The sequence below is a fragment of the Schistocerca americana genome, chromosome 3 (assembly GCF_021461395.2).
Source record: "Schistocerca americana isolate TAMUIC-IGC-003095 chromosome 3, iqSchAmer2.1, whole genome shotgun sequence".
In the NCBI taxonomy this organism is placed as follows: Eukaryota; Metazoa; Arthropoda; class Insecta; order Orthoptera; family Acrididae; genus Schistocerca; species Schistocerca americana.
This window is the reverse complement of record NC_060121.1, coordinates 929,676,117-929,699,346: the sequence shown is the minus strand read 5'-3', so window position 1 is coordinate 929,699,346 and position 23,230 is coordinate 929,676,117. Positions and strand designations below refer to the sequence as shown.

General features: G+C 41.7%; 1 protein-coding gene across 1 annotated transcript in view; it reads right to left on the bottom strand.

Annotated features, from left to right (window-relative positions):
* The window catches only part of LOC124605573 (F-box/LRR-repeat protein 4), a 164,898-nt gene that overhangs the window by 2,031 nt on the left and 139,637 nt on the right, over positions 1-23,230 (bottom strand). The window lies entirely within an intron of this gene.

Here is a 23,230-nt window from a genome sequence, read left to right as displayed (position 1 = left end):
GTTGGGCACAATGTGCAGAAAGTGGTGGGGGAGCACCACTTAACAAAAGGCGATGGCAAAAATGGTAGTGCCCAATACGCACCCTAGTTAAAATGACCTCCTCGCAGTGGGACGGCTGAGAGGAAGTCATCCAAGCCACTGGGAGAGGCTTAACCCGGAGCTTATTCCCATGAAGGGAGGACCTGTGGCGATGCCAAAGCAACACCATCTCCTGACAGACGGCATGCAGAGATCATCAGAGGGAATGTAAAAACTAGTGGGCTGAAGTACAAGGACTGCAGCCTTGACAGCAACCTCGTTTCCTGTCAGACCAACACAACCGGGAATCTACATAAACATAACAGTGGCTCCATCAAGAATGAGAAATTGAAAGCTTTCTTGGACCCGTTGCACTAAGGGATGGACGGTGTACAGAGCAGAGAGGCTTCGAACGTCGCCGTTCAAAGCCTCTCTGCTCCACAGAGGACACAATTGAAAACACTGTGTCACCGTGTGTACTCCACAGCCTTATACGGGGCGAGGAGCTCTGCTGTAAATACTGAGCATTGTGTCGGAAGCCGAGACCGAAAAATGTCGGTGCCAATAAAGAAGGCACACCTGACACCACAGTCAGTCCGAGGGCCATCAGTGTACACAAACATACTATCACAAAGTTCTATGTGAAGATCATGAAACTGAAGTTGATAGAGTGATACTGGTGTAGTGTCCTTAGGAAGCGAATGAAGGCCAAGGTGAACATGGGCTGCCACGAGAAGCCAAGATGGTGAAGGGTTCACAAAAAAATGGTTCAAATGGCTCTGAGCACTATGGGACATAACATTTGTGGTCATCAGTCCCCTAGAACTTAGAACTACTTAAACCTAACTAACCTAATGACATCACACACATCCATGCCCGAGGCAGGATTCGAACCTGCGACCGTAGCAGTCGCGCGGTTCCGGACTGCGCACCTAGAACCGCTAGACCACCGCGGCCGGCAAGGGTTCACACCCACCGGGAAAGTTGCAGGGAGCGTGAAGTTAATCGGCTGGAGCAAGAGCTGAAAGCGAACTGCAGGAGGAAATAGAGAAGAGGGATGCGCCCCATATTGGCAATCGAAGGAATCATCAAAGGAGGAGGTACAGGGTAGGTGGCCACACATGGCAGACAAACGGTATACATATCTGCTGAGGAGAAAGACAACTCCTGCGTACAGACTCTAAACTGGGCTACTGTAAAAGGCGCCATTGGCCAAACGGGTGCCACGATGGTAGATAGTATTGAGACGGCGTAAGAGAGACAGACATGCAGATGCATAAACAAAGCACCCATAGTATAGTTTCAAATGGACAGGCAAGACCAAGAGAGTTTTCCATCGAGCAAGAGCCCGAAGAATTCCGTACTTTCAATGAATGGAAGAGCAAACAAGCCCAAGATGTAAAGTGGTGGGAGAAACCAATTGCGCTGTCAGAAATTCATACAAACGGTTTTGTCAGTGGAAAAACAAAAGCCATTGTCGATGCTCCATGAGTAAAGATGATTGAGACACGGCTGGAGATGCCGCTCAATGAGACAGGTCTGTGAAGAAATGCAACAGATAACAAAATCTTCAACAAAAAGGCAGCCTGAGATAACGGGTGAGAGACAGGCCATTATAGGGTTAATAGCGATAGTAAAGAGGGCGACACTCAGGACGGAACCTTGAGGCACAATGTTTTCCTGGATAAAGGTGTCTGACAAGGGAGAAAACCTTGAAAACTCTTTTAAAAATTCCTCTACGAAACGGGGCAGGTGGCCACAAATTCCCATGTGTAGGGAGTATGGAGGATACCAGTCTTCCAGCAAGTGTTGTAGGCTTTCTCCAAAACGAAAAACAAGGCCTGGTCTGGGATTTCCACAGAAAACAATTCATGACATGGGTCAACAAAGTAACAAGGTGGTCAACTGCAGAACGGTGCACTCAAAATCTACACTGTGCAATGGTCAGTAAATTGCAAGACTCAAGCCACCATACCAACCGGGCTGAACCATATGCTCCTCAATCACAAACACAGCTCGTGAGAGATGGGGTGGTAGCTAGAAGGAAGATGTTTGTCCTCACCAGGCTTAGGTATGTGTATGACAGTAGCTTCACACCAGCATCTGGAAAACATGCCCTCTGCCCAGATGCGGTTAAACGTATGAAGGAGAAACTGCTGGCCCACGAGAGAAAGTTGCTGCAACACCTGAATGTGAACAGCATCTGGCTCTGTGGCAGAGGATCAGGATGAAGTGAGAGCATGATCTGGCTCCCTCATAGTAAAGGCAGCATTGTAACACTAACGATTCTGACAAGAGAAGGGTATCACCCGAGCCTCCTCCACTCGTTTTCAGTGGAGGAAGGCAGGTGATAGTGGGAGGAGCTCAAAATTTCTGCAAAATGGTGGCACAAGGTGTTGGAGATAGCAATAGGGTCCACGGTAACATCGTCTGCTACTGTCAGGCCAGAAATTGGGGAATGGATCTTGGTCCCAGAGAGCGTTCAGGCACAGAGGGGATGGAACTGTTAAAAGAACTAGTGAATGAAATCCAGCTAGCTTTTTTGTTATCCTGAAGAATGTGACAACACTATGCATGCATCTATTTATAGTGAATACCATCATAGGATGATGTTTAAAAACCCGGAGAGCACATCTCTGTGAGCGAATTGCGTCGTGGCATGCCTCAGTCCACCAAGGGACCAGGACATGGAGTGGTAAAGAGGAAGTGTGAGGAATGGAACGTTCTGTGATGGTAAGGATAACATTTGTAAGATATTCCACCAGGTCATCGCAACTGGGGGAATCATGTTCATCGAAGGTTGTCAGTGTGCACGGAGGTGGGGTAGGAGTCAGCAAACAGAGAGCTCACGGGAAACGGTCACTCGAGTAGGTGCCAGAAAGAGCAGACCACTCGAGATGATGGGCAAGATGGGCAGTGCAGAAGGATAGGTCCAAATGGGAACAGGTGTGCAAGGAGTCGGAAAGGAAAGTGGGTGCTCCAGTGCTAAGGCAGAAGAGGTTGAGTTGCTTAAGAAGACCAGCCAAGAGGGCACCTCTCAGACAGGTTCTGGGAGAGTGCCAAATGGGATGGTGTGCATTAAAGTCACCGAGCAGCAGGAATGGGTGAGGTAGCTGCCCAATAAGCTGGAGGAAGTTGGCCCTTGTGGCGGAGGGAAGTAACTGGTGCAAAGGGAAAAGGTCAAGTGAGGAAGGAAAAGGTGAACGTTCCATTCAAGGAGAGTCAAGATGAGGAAAAAATGAAGGTGTGTCACCTTGGCGGCTGCCGAGTGCCAGCCTGTGAAGACTCGCTGCTACAGGGCACAAAGGCAGGAGGATCCTGCCCCATGAGGTCCACAGAAGCATTGGCCTTCTTCTGTTGTTGGCCTACGGAGTCTAATGCACAAAAAGAGTGGGTGATGTGCACCGGCGACAAGGAGGCCAGCCGGGCAAAGGTATCATATGGCGACACCATTGAAGAGGATATTCAAGTTGGCAAAGGAGAAGACCATTTGCCTTTGTTGGACTTCTTCAAGCCTTTCCAGTTAGCAGAGGAAGACTCAAGTGTTGGTTGGCTGGAGGGACGTCTTCACGGAAGTAGTCCTTTTGTCATTTTGCCCTCCTGGTTCTGTACCTGGTGATGTTGCCCATGAGGCGAGAGAGTGATGGCTTGTTGCACAGTTGGAAGAAGGGTCTGCAATGCTACCATGACATTGGGTGACGTCCAGAGCTGAATTTGAGGTCACATGTCTGCATGGCCATGTCCTTCATGGAGTGAGATGTAGCAAGAACAGTACTGTAAGTGCCAGACGGAAGAAAAGAGGGTTTGTGACTAGCCAGTAACTTGTGAGTGACCAGGTAAGGAACTTTTTCCTTTACCAGGATCTCCTGGGCATCTGCTCATCAAGATACATGGGAAAATGTCGAGAGGTGGCGGCTTGGTGACCACTGCAGTTGATACAGCAGGGAGGAGGAGGCGAACAATTGCCCTCATGCGCATCCCAATCACAGGTTACACATTTGGCCGGGTGTTGACAAGGCATTCGGGTGTGGTTGAAATGATGACAATGGTAGCAGCGCATTGGGTTTGGAATGTATGGCAGGACTGTGAGAACCTCACAGCCTGCTTTGATTTTGGATGAAAGCACCACACTAGCAAAGGTGAGAAAAAGAGTGCGTGTGGGCACTAAGGAGGCGTCTCCTTTTTCGTCACCCAATGGATGGCAATGACACCCTGATCAGAGAGGTGTGTTTGGATTTCAGTCTCGATCAGACTGTCGAGCAGCCTAGTGTAAACAACACCACAGAGAGTTCTATGGGCCTTGACACGACCAGGATAGCCGTGGAGAAGCAAAGTGGCAAGCAGTTGTTGTACTTGGGAATCAGAAGTAGTCCCCAAAAGCAAAGTGCCACTCTGTAAAGGAGAGCAGGATTTCACAGGGCTGACAATTGTATCAAGACCTTTCTGAATAATAAACGGATTTACCGTTGCAAAGGATTGACCATCTTCAGTACGTGAAACCGTGAGGAACTGTGGTGCAGCTGGTAGGGTCTTTGAATCGTTAGGCTCATTCCATATACGTTAATTGTGAAGATGATTGGCTCATTACAAGACAACCAACCCCAATGATTGTCAGCGCCTCCGATGTGATTGTTCACACCTCTCAGACACTTGACAGAGGGACCAATCGGCAATCTGGGAACGTAGCAGCTCAGGCAATCACCCCTCCCCGGGCCTGGCCTATACCAAGGGGTACATGCAAACCCTACCGGTAGATCCGAGGCTGGGAATTATGCATTACCCAGTCACCTGTTATGCGTCAGAAGCATGGGCCGGCCTTCAGGAGCACACAAGGAGGAAGAAGAAAAAAGAGGAGCCTCAAATGCTGAAATGGAGGACAGGAGAAGGTGAATGAAGAAAGAAAAAAGGAATGAAAAACAGTGGTGGGATTGTTCTTATGTAAGTTACGGATAGTGTGGAACTTTCCCAAAAACATCTCAGACATGTTCCCCAAGGGAGGAGAGAAAGGATAGCAACAGGATAGACATGCAACACAGAAGGGAAAAGATGCTGAAAAGGCTGAAGCCCATGGTAGATTTCTCCCTCATGTGAGCAAAAATCTTAAATACTAACATAAACATCTTTTGTAATGAACTGTTTTTAGATGGAGAAAACAAGGCAAGTGGTATATGTGTTTCATTAAGATCACTGTTGTTATTTTACTTCAATAAAACAAAACACATTTGTGACAGAAAGTGACAAAAATATGCATTTCCTTGGAGTCACAAGACAAATTTAAAATACCTTCACTGAGTTGAGAAATAATCTCAGAAAAAAAGTAGGCCTCTTGAAAGAAGTGTATAAGGCAGGGAAGAGTTGTGTAAACCAACACTACAGGTGACCACCAATAAAATGTTGGTACTACTATGTTCTTATTGTCAGTTATTAGTCACTGTGTTATAGCTATTATTTTACAGGTATTTAGTGATTTTTCTCTCGAGAAATATATGAGTACATAGCGTACAAGCTGCCAGTGACTGCCATAATTTTCTTCTTCTTCTTATCGTCCATACTTTCTAATATATAAATTATTTTCTAAGTGCCAAAGTGTACTAGAATAAATAAAATATCTATAAAATGATAGAATAAATAAAATATCTATAAAACGAACCACTTGCATGTACTAGCGTTGAGACAGTCGCAATTCCTGAAATCCATTATCCATGACCTCTTGCCTGCCAAGGAACACTGCAGTCCTGGGTCCTTGGATAAACCATGAAAATCCGCCACCTTATGCCACACACAAACAGACCCGGACTGCAGGCAGATTGGTGAGACTACATCCGATGGTCAGGGCTTGCACATTAGTGGGAAACGACGGGCTTCAGATCAGCAGGCCCTATCCATTACAGGTACCCATAGATATGGCAAGCGGTTTAGGCCTGTCATGGAAGTTCACCAGTGTGGCCTGCTATTTATGTGTCACAACACCATGTTGATGAAATGGGATCACATTGATCAAATCACGCAATGATAACTTGCGCAAATACTCTGAGAATCAATACCAATGAAAATAGGAAGCAACTCACTGTAAAGTTGATTGCTGACTTGCAAAGAGGCACACAGAAAAGACAATCACACTCTCACAACTAAATTTTCTGCCATAACCTTTGTCAGAAGACAAGAGCATAAACACATTCACACAGTCCCTCAGACACAACTCATGCCTGCATGACCACCATCTCTGGCTGCTGTGTCAACAAACTCTGACAATCAGATCCAAACAAACCACTTTTCCAGGGTGTATACGCGGACAAGGAAAAGAAATTCCCAGACTTCCTGGTTAATACACTTACTCCCGGGTGAAAACACACGTTTTCCATGTTAAGTGACAGTATATTTTCCCTATCAATCCTTTGAATGGTTATGGTTTTATACACGGGCGTAGAATTTCCCAGCACTTTAGAAAACGAAACTCAGGGAAAAAGACATGTTTTGGTAATATCTCTGATGTGCAGCAACTTGTACGCTGCGTATTTTCATATTACGAAAGTATACATTGGAATTGCACCAAACATTGCCTGTTACTTTTCTAATCATTGAAATCGAGATTGCGATGCACGTTTGTAGGCCAGTCATAGGTCATGTCACGTGATCTCGCCAGCCGATGGCAGCGGATACTGAGAGCATAGGACACGTGATGTAGTCAACCAACAGCAACATCACTGTTGAGTAGTACGAACACACAAACAGGGAAAGTTAATAGTTTAATATACATAGAGTTGCTACAATGAAAGCAAAGCTTTCACATATAATATTGGTCTCTTTAAGGTTAATAAGCTGCAAGAGAAGTTACGCTTTCGCATATAATGTTGATCTTTTTTGCGCGTTACACTTAAGATATATCACACAAATGTGCCAGTAAAATTTTTAATAATGACATAAATGTCTGATCTTCAGGGTTCGAAATTCTTCTAAATGGCTCGTCATCACAGAGCTGATTTTTAAATGAGAGTCAAACGCTCTGTGATTTAATAAATTCATGGTACATTCTCGCACATAGTTCAACTTAAGTAAAATGATATTTACTTTGTAACTGACGCTTTTCAAACAACCATTCGCAATATTTTCCTGCGACCTGTTAGAAATAGGTTCGTTTCAGCAGTTGCCAGAGAGCGCACATAACAGGCAACACCGCACTTACGCAGCTATCATGATGTAGGAAGCCAGTATGTACGTACGTGTAAAATATTAAAAGATCATACATTATGTCATAAAAGAAACAAGACATCAGAGGATACTCCAAGAGCATCAGAATTTCGTGAACCATACTAAAATGTGCACATTTAAAGTGCATGCTCAAAATGCACATTTGTATGTCCAGATTCCCAATGAAGTAGACCTCGGCTTGATATTAAGCTTTTCAGTGTGGTTTTTGGGATGTAAATTTTCTTGGAGCACCAGTACTGTATTATATAATGTTTGGTTCTTTATTATGGCAAAATGCCATATGTGCTAGAAGATGAAAACATGCATTTGAAATGGAGCGAACAGTTGAAACTAGCCAGTACTGTGGAATTAAACATTTCGTTTAAAATACATTGACTGCCTCAGCAGAAAAAGTTCATAAAAGTCAAATTTCTTTAGCAAACATAACTTCATTGTTCCGCAAGGCGATTAATGCTTGACTGTCAGAAAAGAGGAAATAAAATAGAATCTCAAACTAATGACATATTTTCGCCTTCCGTAATTATGTGAATGCATTTTAATTCACTTGATAGCTGCCAGCCACAGACATCCATTTTGTTTCCATTTGATGTGAGAGTAAACGAGGGGGAAACAGCAAAATCACTAAATGTAAACACGGGTCACGTGGAGACTACCCACTGTAACTCAGACTGCTCTGCGCATCAGCCCCAGATCTACGACATTTGCAAACCGGGTCAATACTAAAAAAATCGAATTTTCAAAAATATGTTCATCTTGTAGTGCATATCTTTCTGAAAAGTCAAACATAAAGAAACACGTGTTTGAGGAAATGTTAAGACATATTATTTGGTCTTAAGTGTGCCGAAGAGCAGTGCCACGTCTCTTCATAAAGCATTCTTCTACCGCACGTCACTGTATTTCAATGTGTGTAATTGAAACGTGGATATTTGGTAATGGATGCCATCAAAATATATTCAGGACAGTGGAAATTGAAATGTCCTGTGGTGCCTTTCCTGCTCCCAGTCGGCCGGTTTGACAGCCTGCCCCTCTTTAAAAAAATCTCGCAGTTAATAGCGGATGGGATTATTTGTAATCGGGAGAACAAGAACTCTTCAGAAAATTTGCACTCTTTATTGCCTATTAGCTGTTTTGTGTGATATAAAATTAAATATAGGATACATAAAAACCAATAAAGACAAGAGATAAACAAGAAATTACACATTTCTTCAATCCTTAGCTCCTAGTATTTTTTTTCTCTCTAATCTTGCTACAGCTTTACATGGCTTGCTTTCCTTTCTGTGAAACAACCTATTACCTCATCAAAGTTCCTCAAACGTTTTGCTACATGAAAAATGGAAATGTTGTTATCTAATACTGAAAAAGCTGTTAATACAAATAATACCCAAGACTGGTGTGGTTTCTCGATCTGATTAGGTCTATTTTGTCACTGTCTGCTAGATAAAACAAAATAGGCCTTTCTAATATTGCAGCAATTTTGTAACACACACCAAATAAACAAGACTGTTTTGGCACAAATGTCCATTTTTATAACAACACAGAATATAATTCACTAAGTACCAAATCAAATGCCTATTAGGCCCACTACAAGCAAAAAGCTTTATGTTACAAAATAGTTTCACATTTCATTCATACACATGAGTTTCTCAAGCATGAAATCGAAAAGTAATATTACGAAACTATTATATAAATTTGGAATCGTTTTATTCTTCCATAATTTATGTGATGTCCCCTTGTCTTCTCCTTCCTTGTTCTAACAAACAATCTTGTCATCACCAATTCTGTAGCTATTCCTGCCATTGTCAAAATTTGTTCACCGATTAACTTCACTAACACTGCCAGAATCACAGGTTTTGTTATCCCGCGATTATTTTCCAGTTAGGTGCTATTAAATGTTCATACAACACGTTTTCCATGTTACTTCCAAAATAGAACTTAAGCGGCTGCTAGTCGGGGACTGTACAACTGGTCATTACTAGTATAGCGATCTGACCAAAAATTTTCTGTCAAAATTTCATTTTCTTGGATACACCAAGAAGATAATACGTAATCTTTCTCGCCTGTTATGCCTGTCAGTCGTTTATTTCCATTCTGGTAGTCTGAATCTATAGAGTTTGCTAGTAATTATAATAACGCTGATCATTCGCAAACCCAATTAACCATATAATCAGACAGCGATTGGCATTCATCCGTTCAGCTTTATTCTGCTCGGCTCGTATAGCCCCGTCCCCTTTTGTCTGCGGAAAGTTTATTTCTAGATGCGATGAGGATTCTCTGACAGACTTCACGAATTCAAGAATCAACTTACAATCCATTCAGAAATCAACTTAAAAGTGTGTTCAAAAACCAACAGGGAAGCGTTTCAAAACCATATGAATAATCGATAGACAAACGTGTGCTGGATGCTAGGCGCTTTGTGAAACAAGTTTTTTTTCCTCAAGAATATGAATCTGGTGCCCCCTTTTCCTGTAGCATCTAGCTGCTTGCTGCGACTGCTTGCACAGCCAACAGCCACATTCCTGTAGCCAGAAGCGGGAGAATCTACAGCTCAAACACGACTCAACTGCGCATGCGCACGAGCCCGCTCGTGACTCTAAAACGAATCTAGTGTAAACAGTTGTGACTTCACGCTCATCGGAGGCAATTTGTTGTTATGAAGCATTGCATAGTCTTCCTAAAGCCTTGGACTCATTTTGCTGTTGGCAGACACTTGCATGAGCACTGTGTGTTGTCGTCGTATATGGCACATTTCCTTTTCAATTTAAGTTGTTTTCGTTTTTTTCTCTTGTTTATGTTTTATTGTTGAAGTATTATTCTGCAGTAGCGGGATACAGTAATATCCTTTGTTAGAGTATCGGTTCTTACCTGTCAAAATTACAAAAATTTAACTGAAACTAAAACAATGAAAAATTCCCGGAATTCTAAAAAATTCCCAGGTTTTTCCCGGTTTTCTCCCGGATGAAAAAATTCCCGGGTTTTTCCCAGATCTCCCGGGGCGTATACAACCTGTTTTCCCGTCTCCCTGCATCTCATCGGCAGCTGCTAGGCTAGTGGCGAGAAATGGTGGCAGCACTGACTGTAGCTGAGGAGAGTCGTAGGAAGGGGAGAAGCAGTAAGAATGAGGGAGTAGGGAAGTGGCACACATACTCAGCTGCACCCAGCCAGTGACAACGCATGACATCTCAGTACACAAACCATTTCATCTACTGAGACGAAACGAGATTTTTTCAGATATTTCCTTGACATGTTTGAAATTCCCTGGTTTCCAGAACTTGTGGCAACCCTGTCATGGCTCATACCTCGGAATAGACCTGGATGTAAGACCTGTCCCATACATCCTCCCACCACCACTTACTCCAATCTGGTCAGAAACATCACCTATCCCATCAAAGGCAGGGCTGCCTGCGAAACCAGTAATGTGATCCACAAACTAAGCTGCAATCACTTTGCTGCATTCTATGTGGGCATGACAACAATAAGCTGTGTGCATCAATGGTCACCAACGAACTGTGGCCAAGAAACAAGCGGACTACCCTGTTGCTGAGCACACTGCCAAAAATGACATCCTTCATTTCAATGACTGCTTCACAGCCTGTGCCATATGGATCCTTCCCCACATCAGCTTTTCTGAAATGTGGAGATGGGAACTTTCCCTGCAATATGTCCCATGTTTCAGTAACCCTCCTAGCATCGACCTTCATTAGTCATTGTCCTCTCCATAGCCTCGACCTTCATTAGTCATTGTCCTCTCCATTGAGTCCCTTCTCTGTTCCCATTCCAGCACTCCACAACAGCCCTCATTCCTCCACCGCACCCAGTCTTTTTACTTCTCTCCTTTTCCTCTAACCCCCCCCCCCCCCCCCCCGGATCCCTGTCTAACTTCCCCACTCCCCACTGCACATAGCTGCCGCACCCTCTTTCTACTTCATCCGTGTGTGCTCCCCAGCAGCATGTCACTGTCTGCCCCTCTACCCTAATATCCCTCCCTCTCCCCGCCCCAGGCTCCTCCTTACCCCCACCAGTCACCACTCCCATCAGGCACTGGTGCTGTTGTTCACAGTGTGGACACAGTTGCCCGAGACTGCCGTCATGTGTGTGTGAGTTGCATTTGCATGGGTGTCTGTGTATGTTTGTCGTCTAATTTTTAGGAATGGCTTACTGGCCGAAAGCTATTTTTGTGACAGTCTTTCTGTTATGCCTATCTGCAACTCAGCATCTCTGCCATATGGTGAGTAGCTACTTTCCTTTTCACAATATTGATACATTACATCCCAGATTTTCCACTGTTTGATTTAAATTTAAAATCATTTATGTATGCTAAGGTATCAGTACTGGCACACATGTCTACGAAGGGTATTTACAAAGTTTCAATTATCATTCTAGAAACATCCCCCACGCTGTGGCTAAGCCATGTCTCCACAATATCCTTTCTTGCAGGAGTGCTAGTTCTGCTAAGTTCACAGGAGAGCTTCTGCGAAGTTTGGAAGGTAGGAGGCAAGGTACTGGAGGAATTAAAGCTGTGAGGACGGGGCGTGAGTCTTGCTTCGGTAGCTCAGTTGGTAGAGCACTTACCCGCGAAAGGCAAAAGTCCCGAGTTCGAGTCTCGCCCCGGCATACAGTTTTAATCTGCCAGGAAGTTTCAATTATCATGCTAAAAAAATAAAACTGTATAATATGAATTCAGGCAGGACAGGAAAACATCTTACCATCATAGTCTCAGATGTTATTGAATTTAGCATATGTTAAAATGAAGGACTAAGTAAGGAACTCATATTTTTTTGTTTTCTCGAAAAAAAAATTCTGCTCCGAGATACAGCCCTCCAAAGATGACCCTGCGCATACCATTTCGAAGACCCGAATTTTGGAAAAAATTTTAAAATGCTGTATATCTGTAACCATTCTAGATCTTTGTTGTTTTTTTTTTATTTGAAAGATAATTGCTTTATGATTACAAAGAAATCCCCCATCTGGACTTATCAGTCAATGTTCTTTTACTATAGCATTCTAAACTTTTTTTTTATAATTTATGGAAAAAAAAATTTTTTTCCTCCCAAAAATGCCAATCCACGATATTTTAATTTTTTTTCTGTTGATTAGTACCATATAGTTCTACATACCCTGAAAAGGAGAGCTTCCACATTTATGTTGAACAGGTTTTATAAACAACTGAAATTTTTGCCATACATAAAACCCATTTTATGTATCACATAACAGGCTCGCAAAAAACAGAACATAGCCTTACTTAACATAATTTTAGTTTTAAAAGATGAGTAAGAAACTCATTTTTCAAGCATTTTAAATGGTCCTAAAATGTATGTGAAAGGTCCAAAGCCTTAAAGGTTTCAATTTATACAACTTCTGTGCACTCTGTTTTGTACTGAAATTAGCCATTCAATGAACTAAAAATGTGTTCCACTGCTTCAGTATCTTCCTTTGATATAGAGTGACTCCTTTCCGTTGAACCAATAGGAACCGGAGCACTTACAATCTTCAAAACATTGTGAACAGGAAGTGAGCACTGATGGCATTGTTGCTGTCTTTCAGCTGGAAAACTATATACAGCAGCTGGTCCATGTAGTAGCATAAAGTTCACTAAAATTTCATTTAACTCATAACTGGCGTCTATAATCTCTGCTGTCCACCAGTCACAGTCATACACAGACGCCACAAACATCCCCCTTCTCAAGTTGTGAATATGAATGTTATCCTGCTGCTTCTGAGGTGTTGGCCGAACAAACAAAATTTCTTTTTTCTTGTTCTTTAAAGTGTGTGCAATATGAGTTCGCTCTTCACTTTGAGTCCAAACATGTGTCTTCTGAATTCCTTTCACAGGGGTAGTTTGCACGGACCATTCTTTTTTCTGCACATGAAATACTTCGATTTCCTCTTTGGGCAAAAGAATGAGGGCTGCGGATGTGTAAGAATTAACAACTCTTGTAAAATCCTCAGCATTCTGAATCGTAGCTGTATTTGGTCTGGAATGATTATGCTTTGTAGGATGGTGCTTCAGCAGGTCTCCTACACCATCACATGGCCAATTCCCATGACCAACAGCACTGTATGCCCAGTCAGTTGGCACAAGCGACTTACTCAATTCAAACAGCTGGTAACAATTTTTAAAATGAGTGGGAGCACCATCAGAAATAATGATGATCTTCTTTGCCTATGTTTGCAGTTGAAGAATTTTGTGCATTGCTAGCAAAGCATGTGCTGAGTCATGTCCTCTGTCATCACGTAAACTTTAACACTTGTGGTCTTGTTTTGAAAATATGTCACTCCTATAAAAATTGAAACCTGGTCATTACTCTAATGATACCCTTGTACTTATTGTGGGAAAATTACAGACCAGTTCTCAGCAAAATCACAGTGAAGCACTAAACATAGTTCTTCAGCCTGTACACACTCTTTCACTTATGCAATGTGTTGTTGCAATTTCTTCAGATGCTGGTGTGTTACTGCTTTCACTGACCATTTACCAAGTTCACCAATGAAAATGTCAATGGCAATAGTTTTCTTAATTAGTTTATTTTCCTCCCAGGCACATACGTAATTTCTGCAGAGTTATCTGCTACGTCTTCCAGGCCAAGTGTCGGTAAAGGCACTCCTCCCTTTCCCAGGCAATCACCACATTCTTGAAACAAACAAGTCTCTCACTTTACGTCACAGACTAATGACTTCACACACCCAACCAAAGTGTCATATGTCATATGCTCCAGTAAGTTCTTCAAAGTTACCACATAAAGCTCAAAATTCGCGCAGTACACACATAAACATCTCTAGGTGGGTGTGGCGCTACCCACTTAGGTCGTACTGCATAGAATTTTGATCTTCCAATGTGTGAAGTTGTATAGTTGCTATTATAAATTGCAAAAGCTTCTTTAATACTGCGAGTCATGTACCTCTTCACTTTCACAATTTTTTGACCTTCAACTGTTACAGTTAAAGTGTCTTTTTTGTTGGCACCCTGGTGAGAACAGTCCCATTTATCTTCCAGATGAAATGGCTGCACTATTTGAACTTGAGCTGCTACTACAGGATGACAATAATAGGGATCTGGTCTTCCAAAGATTCCTTTTACAGACCTCACATTTCTTGATTTGTCTACCATGTACTTTGATACTGATGGAATGTGGTTCAAAATTGTTTTCTTTGAAAATGTCTCTGTAAAAACAGTTAAAACTTTCACCTTTTCACTGTAAGATGCACAATATTCAACAGCTGAATTGATATTTGTGAAAAATTCCTGGCAAGAGTGCTTTGGTTCATTTTCTTCTGAAGGTGGAACTTCTACTTTGAAGAGTGTGGTCAGTTTTGCTGTAGTGTATTCATCCATAACTTTAGTACAAGGTGTACAACTTTGCTTCCGCCATCATTTGCGGCTTTAATGAAACAAATTGGTTACACATGTATCATTCAAAATATTTTCCACCGCTGGCCACTACTTTCTCCCATCTTTCGGGCAGTGTGCGAATCCCCCGTCGAAAAAATTGTTCATCTTTTGAACCGATCCACAAATCGATCCAATTTGTGACTTCTTCACAAGATCGGAAGTGTCGGTCAGCCAGGCCATGCGCCATTGATATAAACAGGTGATAGTCCGAGGGAACAATTTCTGGAAAATATGGCAGATGGGGTAGAACTTCCCATTTTAATGTTTCCAAGTACGTTTTGACCTCTTTTGCAACATGGGGTCGAGCGTTGTCATGCTGCAAAATCACTTTATCGTGCCTCTCGCTGTATTGCGGCCGTTTGTCTTTTAATGCTCTGCTCAAACACATTAATTGTGTTTAATAGTGAGCACCTGTGATTGTTTCACTTGGTTTTAACACCTCATAGTACGTGACGCTGAGCTGGTCCCACCAAATGCAGAGCATAATCTTGGAGCCGTTAATATTCGGTTTGGCTGTCGATGTGAAAGCATGGCCGGGATGTCCCCATGATTTTTTGCTTTTAGGATTATCTTAATGGACCCATTTTTCGTCCCCAGTCACAATGCGATGCAGAAATCCCTCCTGTTTTTGCCTCTGAAGCAACTGTTCACAAACACACAAATGCCGTTCAACATCTCTTGGTTTCAGCTCACATGGGACCAAAGTTCCTTCTTTCTGAATCATGCCCATAGCCTTGAGATGTTTTGAAATGGTTTGCTGTTTCACTCCCACTAATCACGCCAATTCTTCTTGAGTTTGACAGGAGTACTCACTCAGCAATGTCTCCAATTCTGCATCTTCGAAAACATTCTCTCTTCCACCACTATGCTGGTCTACAATGTTACAAATCACCATTCTTGAACCGTTGAAACCACCCACAACACATTCTTTTACTAATAGCATCCTTACCATAGGTACTTGAGAGCATTTGATGAGACTCAGCCGCTGTTTTCTTCAAACTGAAATAAAACAGTTACAGCTCCCGCAAATGACGAGAGTTAGGCTCGTAAACTGACATTTTCAATCAAGAACAACTTTATGACACAGACACAAATCGACTAATGTTTGAATGAGGTTATGTTGACCGAGGTATAAGCTAAGCTAACTGCCTAACATCTGCGATCTGTTTCTTTTGACCACTGCTTACCGTTGTCACCACCTATTGGCAAATGGTGGAAGCAAAGTTGTTGTTGTTGTTGTTGTGGTCTTCAGTCCTGAGACTGGTTTGATGCAGCTCTCCATGCTACTCTATCCTGTGCAAGCTTTTTCATCTCCCAGTACCTACTGCAACCTACATCCTTCTGAATCTGCTTAGTGTATTCATCTCTTGGTCTCCCTCTACGATTTTTACCCTCCACGCTGCCCTCCAATACTAAATTGGTGATCCCTTGATGCCTCAGAACATGTCCTACCAACCGATCCCTTCTTCTGGTCAAGTTGTGCCACAGACTTCTCTTCTCCCCAATCCTATTCAATACTTCCTCATTAGTTATGTGATCTACCAATCTAATCTTCAGCATTCTTCTGTAGCACCACATTTCGAAAGCTTCTATTCTCTTCTTGTCCAAACTATTTATCGTCCATGTTTCACTTCCATACATGGCTACACTCCATACGAATACTTTCAGAAATGACTTCCTGACACTTAAATCAATACTGGATGTTAACAAATTTCTCTTCTTCAGAAACGCTTTCCTTGCCATTGCCAGCCTACATTTTATATCCTCTCTACTTCGACCATCATCAGTTATTTTGCTCCCCAAATAGCAAAACTCCTTTACTACTTTAAGTGCCTCATTTCCTAATCTAATTCCCTCCGCATCACCCGACTTAATTAGACTACATTCCATTATCCTTGTTTTGCTTTTGTTGATGTTCATCTTATATCCTCCTTTCAAGACACTGTCCATTCCATTCAACTGCTCTTCCAAGTCCTTTGCTGTCTCTGACAGAATTACAATGTCATCGGCGAACCTCAAAGTTTTTATTTCTTCTCCATGAATTTTAATACCTACTCCGAATTTTTCTTTTGTTTCCTTTACTGCTTGCTCAATATACAGATTGAACAACATCGGGGAGAGGCTACAACCCTGTCTTACTCCCTTCCCAACCACTGCTTCCCTTTCATGTCCCTCGACTCTTATAACTGCCATCTGGTTTCTGTACAAATTGTAAATAGCCTTTCGCTCCCTGTATTTTACCCCTGCCACCTTTAGAATTTGAAAGAGAGTATTCCAGTCAACATTGTCAAAAGCTTTCTCTAAGTCTACAAATGCTAGAAACGTAGATTTGCCTTTCCTTAATCTTTCTTCTAAGATAAGTCGTAAGGTCAGTATTGCCTCACGTGTTCCAGTGTTTCTACGGAATCCAAACTGATCTTCCCCGAGGTTGGCTTCTACTAGTTTTTCCATTCGTCTGTAAAGAATTCGTGTTAGTATTTTGCAGCTGTGACTTATTAAGCTGATAGTTCGGTAATTTTCACATCTGTCAACACCTGCTTTCTTTGGGATTGGAATTATTATATTCTTCTTGAAGTCTGAGGGTATTTCGCCTGTTTCATACATCTTGCTCACCAGATGGTAGAGTTTTGTCAGGACTGGCTCTCCCACGGCCGTCAGTAGTTCCAATGGAATATTGTCTACTCCGGGGGCCTTGTTTCGACTCAGGTCTTTCAGTGCTCTGTCAAACTCTTCACGCAGTATCATATCTCCCATTTCATCTTCATCTACATCCTCTTCCATTTCCATAATATTGTCCTCAAGTACATTGCCCTTGTATAGACCCTCTATATACTCCTTCCACCTTTCTGCTTTCCCTTCTTTGCTTAGAACTGGGTTTCCATCTGAGCTCTTGATATTCATACAAGTCGTTCTCTTATCTCCAAAGGTCTCTTTAATTTTCCTGTAGGCGGTATCTATCTTACCCCTAGTGAGATAGGCCTCTACATCCTTACATTTGTCCTCTAGCCATCCCTGCTTAGCCATTTTGCACTTCCTGTTGCAAAGTTGTACGCCTTGTAATTTCTCTGTACTTTCTTGATGCATAGAACTAATGACTTGACTTCACTGGCCACTGTTTCTTAACCGAACTAACACCTACCTAGGTAGTTGACTGATACAGGGTATTTAATTCTTCCTCTATTGACACAAAATCTGCTTCATCTGCATCATGGGAGGCTTCACCTTGTTCAGATTGTTGTTATTCTGTCAAACATTAATAACACTAAAGTCGTCACTGGAAACCTCTTCATTTTGAAACAGAGCCTTCAAACGAGAACACTTATTCCCAACCTGAACAAAGTCTGTTTTTTTGTTAGCATTGTATATCACTCTTTTATGGATGTGCAAATAGTAAGCACACTTCACTCTCCTGTGGCCCCAGTCAGAAGACATTTCAAACAGTCCTTTTCACAAAACACACAGCAACTGTGTCAACTGGCAAATTCCTCATGAAAACACATAAATCGCTGGATGGTCTCAGATTTCTTAGAAGACTCTTCAGTAAACAAATTAGCACTGAAAAACTACAATAAAGAAACCTGCAATGAATAACCACGACAAAGAAACTGACAAGAAACTACAACAAAGTGTAAGAAATATCTGCAACAATGAAGGTGAAAAGAAATAACTGCAACAGAGAAAGTGATAAGAAATAACTGCAACAAAGACAACAGAAATAAAAATTGTAACAAAGAAATTAGTAAGAAACAACTTCAATGAAGACATACATAGCCTTTTTTTTTAAAAAAAAAAGACTTTTTAAAATAAAACCTGTCCAACTTAAAAGTGGAAGCTCTCCTTTTTAGAGAATATAGTACTACATGGTACTAATCAACAGAAAAAAATCTAACTTTTCTGGATTGGAATTTTTGGAAAAAAAACTGTAAATTATAAAAAAAATTTCAAAAGGCGACAGTAAAAGAACTTTGACAGATATGTCCAAACGGAGGCTACCACTGTAATCATAAAGCAAATAAAAAACCTCTAACAAAATATCTAGAACTGTTATAGGGATACAGTATTTTAAAAATTTTTCCGAAATTCGCATCTTCAAAATGGTGTTTGCAGTGTCATCTTTGGAGGCCCGTATCTCGGAGCAGGAATTTTTTTTGGGAAAAAAAGGGGGGGGGGATATGTTTCTTACTTACTCCTGAATTTTAATATATGCTAAATTCAACAACGTCCGAGACTACGAAGGTAACCCCCTGCTTGAAGTGATACGGATTATGCCTATATAATTAAATTTTTGTTTGTTTGCGAGTTTATGTTTACAGTCCTGGCACACAATGAAATCTCTGTGCCGCAGCACTGTTGATACAGCAGCACAGCACTAGAGGAGCAAAACAAAATTTCAATGTACTTGCAAACTTGAGGTTACATTACCTACAACTGTTTGTGATGAACCTCTGTGATGTTTGGTAATCACTGAGGATGGTTTTAATTCACTGTTTCCCTTTGCTGTGAAGTCTTAGAACAATCTGTGAATACTTGTTGCCATGTCTAACATTGTTTCTCTTGATTATCCCAATGTCCTGAAATCTTAAATGCATAACAAATAATGGAAGCAATGCTTTCTGTATAGTTAAGGCAATGAGCAAGCTGACAGGGACATAAAGGAAATTGAAGTAACTACTATGCTTTCATAGAGCATTCCTCCTTGCAAGTGACTGTAACTGAAATGTAAAACACACCTACCAAGCATGGATACATTTTCTGTGTAGGTTACATTGTTCTGTCCTGCAGCACCACTGAGGTGAGAATTTTGTTTGGCGCAGTGTGTCAGAGACACGGGATGAGAAGGGAGGTAAGACACAGGGAAGGGAGACTGACAGCTGGAAAGTAAAGGCAGTATGGGGATGAAATAGGAATGCACCACTGGTGAGCCATCTCCCCCAGTGTCCACACATTCCTGTGGACAGCTTGTTGGTGGTGGCTTTTATTTTTGAAGTTCAATTTTTTCTTTGTGCTACCCTTCAGCCTAGTACCATTCCACAAAAAGAGATGTGCATAATTTGAGCTCAACAGCAAAAGGAAAAGTGGTCCCCAAAAGCCCCTACATTAAGATAAAATAGTAACAACAATAATGAAAAATCTCATAAAATTTTATTTGTTTTTCATCTCAAAAACCAATGTTCAGATATACCGTATTTACTCGAATCTAAGCCGCACTCGAATCTAAGCCGCACCTGAAAAATGAGACTCGAAATAAAGGAAAAAAAATTCTCGAATCTAAGCCGCACCTGAAATCTGAGACTCGAAATTCATGGTGAGAAAAAAGTTTTAGGCCGCACCTCCAAATCGAAACAAAGTTGGTCCATTGTAATATGAGACACAGTTTAGATCGAATGAATGACGATGCAGCTACAGTAGTTTGGTTCGAGTCGTAAGCTTAGCAGTTAAGCTTTACCAGGTAGCCATTGCTATGCGTCAGGCGCTCCATCCGTATTTATACGGGTACCCTTCCTTTTTCACGCGCTTCGTCTGGTTTGAATCGATTGCTTATTTTGCTTTGATCTGATAAGTGCCGTTTTCTTTGTTATAGGTGTTTACGTCACTCTAAGCTGAAAATGCATTACTGTACTGCGTCATGCATTGTTTGTCGCATTCTGATAGTTCGTGTTTACGGCCTGTCGCCGCTCGCGGCATGGCTTGCTTTTGTGCGCACTACCGCCGCTTACAATAATAAAAAAAAGAGAGGAATTGTCTCATAACCGAAACAACGGCAAGAGACTGTTATTTGTTGTTACTTACACTGCTGCATTCTTTGATAATGATCAACAAGAACCAAATAATAGACTGCGTATGATAGAACATAGTTCTGAACGAGAGTTAGTCGAAAATTTTTCTCCGTTTGAAAATATTTGCGGCCGCTTCTTTAGTACATCAAATTCTGCACAGTAATTAGAGTCACCTTAGATTTAAAAATCTAGTCAGTTGCCGTACTTCATTTCTGACTGTGTCACTATTAGGCATAAGAATAATACGAATATAAACATGAAACGATACGTATATTCTTCCGCGTTTGCTGTTGTCTCACTCTAGTTACGTAGTTTATTAGGCAGACAGGATTTAAATGAGATAGCAGCAAACACGAAAGAATACATGGCAAAATGTTTATATTCGTATTATTCTTATAGTGAAGAGAATACTGCATGTGATTCACATTTCATCAGGTTCCTATTAGCAACCACCTCTTCTCACAGGTAGGAAAAAATTCAGAACGTAGAGTTGGCCATATTGACAAACATCCCTTTGCCAGTCGGATTTTCGTATTACACTGAAATTCTGCTACATTCGAAGATGAACAATACGGAATTTGTATTTACTTCGTTGAATAATGTATGAAAATGCAGTGGTCGAAACTCGGGGCGGAGAAAAATGCTCGTCTTCCACCTTTTTTTTTTTATTTATTTACTGACGCAGAGGTTTTGGCGCCAGTATTAATCTTTGTGCCTACAAAGCATGCCTATGTAGCGCTACATATATTCGACGACAGAAGTTACCTGTGGCGGCACCTACCAACATTTTGCAGAGCTTCCGCTTGCTTTGCACTCGATTCTAGGCCGCAGGCGGTTTTTTGGATTACAAAAACCGGAAAAAAGTGCGGCTTAGATTCGAGTAAATACGGTAGCAGATTAAACAATAACATACAAGTTAATAATTAATATTCCTGTTGTTGTGGTCTTCAGTCCAGAGACTGGTTTGATGCAGCTCTCCATGCTACTCTATCCTGTACAAGCTTCTTCATCTCCCAGTACCTACTGCAACCTACATCCCTCTGAATCTGCTTAGTGTATTCATCTCTCGGTCTCCCTCTACGATTTTTACCCTCCACACTGCCCTCCAATACTAGATCGGTGACCCCTTGATGCCTCAGAACATGTCCTACCAACCGATCCATTCTTCTGTTCAAGGTGTGCCACAAATTTCTCTTCTCCCTAATTCTATTCAATACCTCCTCATTAGTTATGTGATCTAGCCATCTAATCGTCAGCATTCTTCTGTAAAACCACATTTTGAAAGCTTCTATTCTCTTCTTGTCCAAACTATTTTTCATCCACGTTTCACTTCCGTACATGGCCACACTCCATACAAATACTTTCAGAAACAGCTTCACTTTACTGGAAATAAACTATTCAATTCCTTTGTTTATAATTTCTGGGATTTGAATGATGTCTACTTAGACCAGTTTTAATATTTTGTCTGGTGGTTCTGTCACAGGATTGCCCTAAGTTCCCAAACATTAAATTCCCCAATTTCCGGACACAGTTTTAGCATTCTCTCTGTCAAATGTTGTGGCTTGAAGGGTAAGCAAATAGGTAGATTGGAGAAAGAAAGACAAAATCTAATACTGAATGAAGTTATTGACTCCTTTACAGGATTTATGACTGGATGGATATGCGAATAGTTAAGTAATGTGAATAAAAGCTATTTTTAGTTAATGGATTTCTGTGTTGTTGCAAAGATGGATTTAAAACACTTTCAATAATTTTAGAAATAAGCTCAGAAAGATATAGGCCTAGGCCTCTTGAAAGAGGTGTGAAATGGGGGGCAGGGCGGTGCCCTGAGTTGTATAAACCAACACTATAGTGAGCCCAATAAATGTTTTGCTTGTACTATGTTCACTACTGTAGGCTCTTAACCACTGTGTTATACCAGTTATTTTACAGGTATTGTGTGATTTTTCTTTCAAGAAATATATGAGCACATAACGTACAAACCGCTGGCGGGTTCCACAATTTTCTTGCTAGCACCGCCCGTACTCTCTCTCTCTCGAATATATAAACTACTTTTAAAGTGCAAAAATGTACTACAATAAATAAAATGCCTATAAACTGCTGCACTGAACAACACCAGAAACCGTTGCCCTTGACCTCTGGCATGTCAAGATGCACTGCAGGGCTCGGTCTGCAGATAAACCATAAAAATCAGCCGATTTACACCACAAATAAACCGATCTGCCCTGCAGGCAGATTAAAGAGACTAGGTCCGATGGGTTGAGCCTACATGTTAGTCGGAAACAATGGGTTTCAGATCGACAGGCCCAACGCATACGATACCTGTGGAACTGGCCCATAGTTCTGGTCCAACATGGAAATCTGCTTGTGTGTGGCTAGCTAGCTATTCATGCCAATAGTCAGAAGTCACCGACAGCGTATCGGTGAACTGAGACGGTGGTGATCAATCTGTGCTACAGATAACTTAGTGAATATTCTGAGATCCAAACAAACCACTACTGGTGCCTCCCTACTGCTTTTGTCGGCAGCTGTTCAGTCAGTGGTAAGCAGTGGTGGCAGTTCCGACTGTAAGCTGAGGGGAGCTGTGGGGAGGGGAGAAGTGGTAGGAAGGGGGGCACATGACACCCAGCAGCTACTCAGCTGTGTCCTGCCAGCTACGATGTGTGGAATTTCTATGAACAAAAGATTTCATCCGTTGAGTAAAAAATGAGATTTTCCAGTTTTTTTCTGAATTTCCAAGACAATGCCCTGATTTCCAAGGAACATTTGAGATTTCCAGAACTTGTGGCAACCCTGCTCACAAATCAATGCACTGACAATTTTCCATTTAGATTCAGAA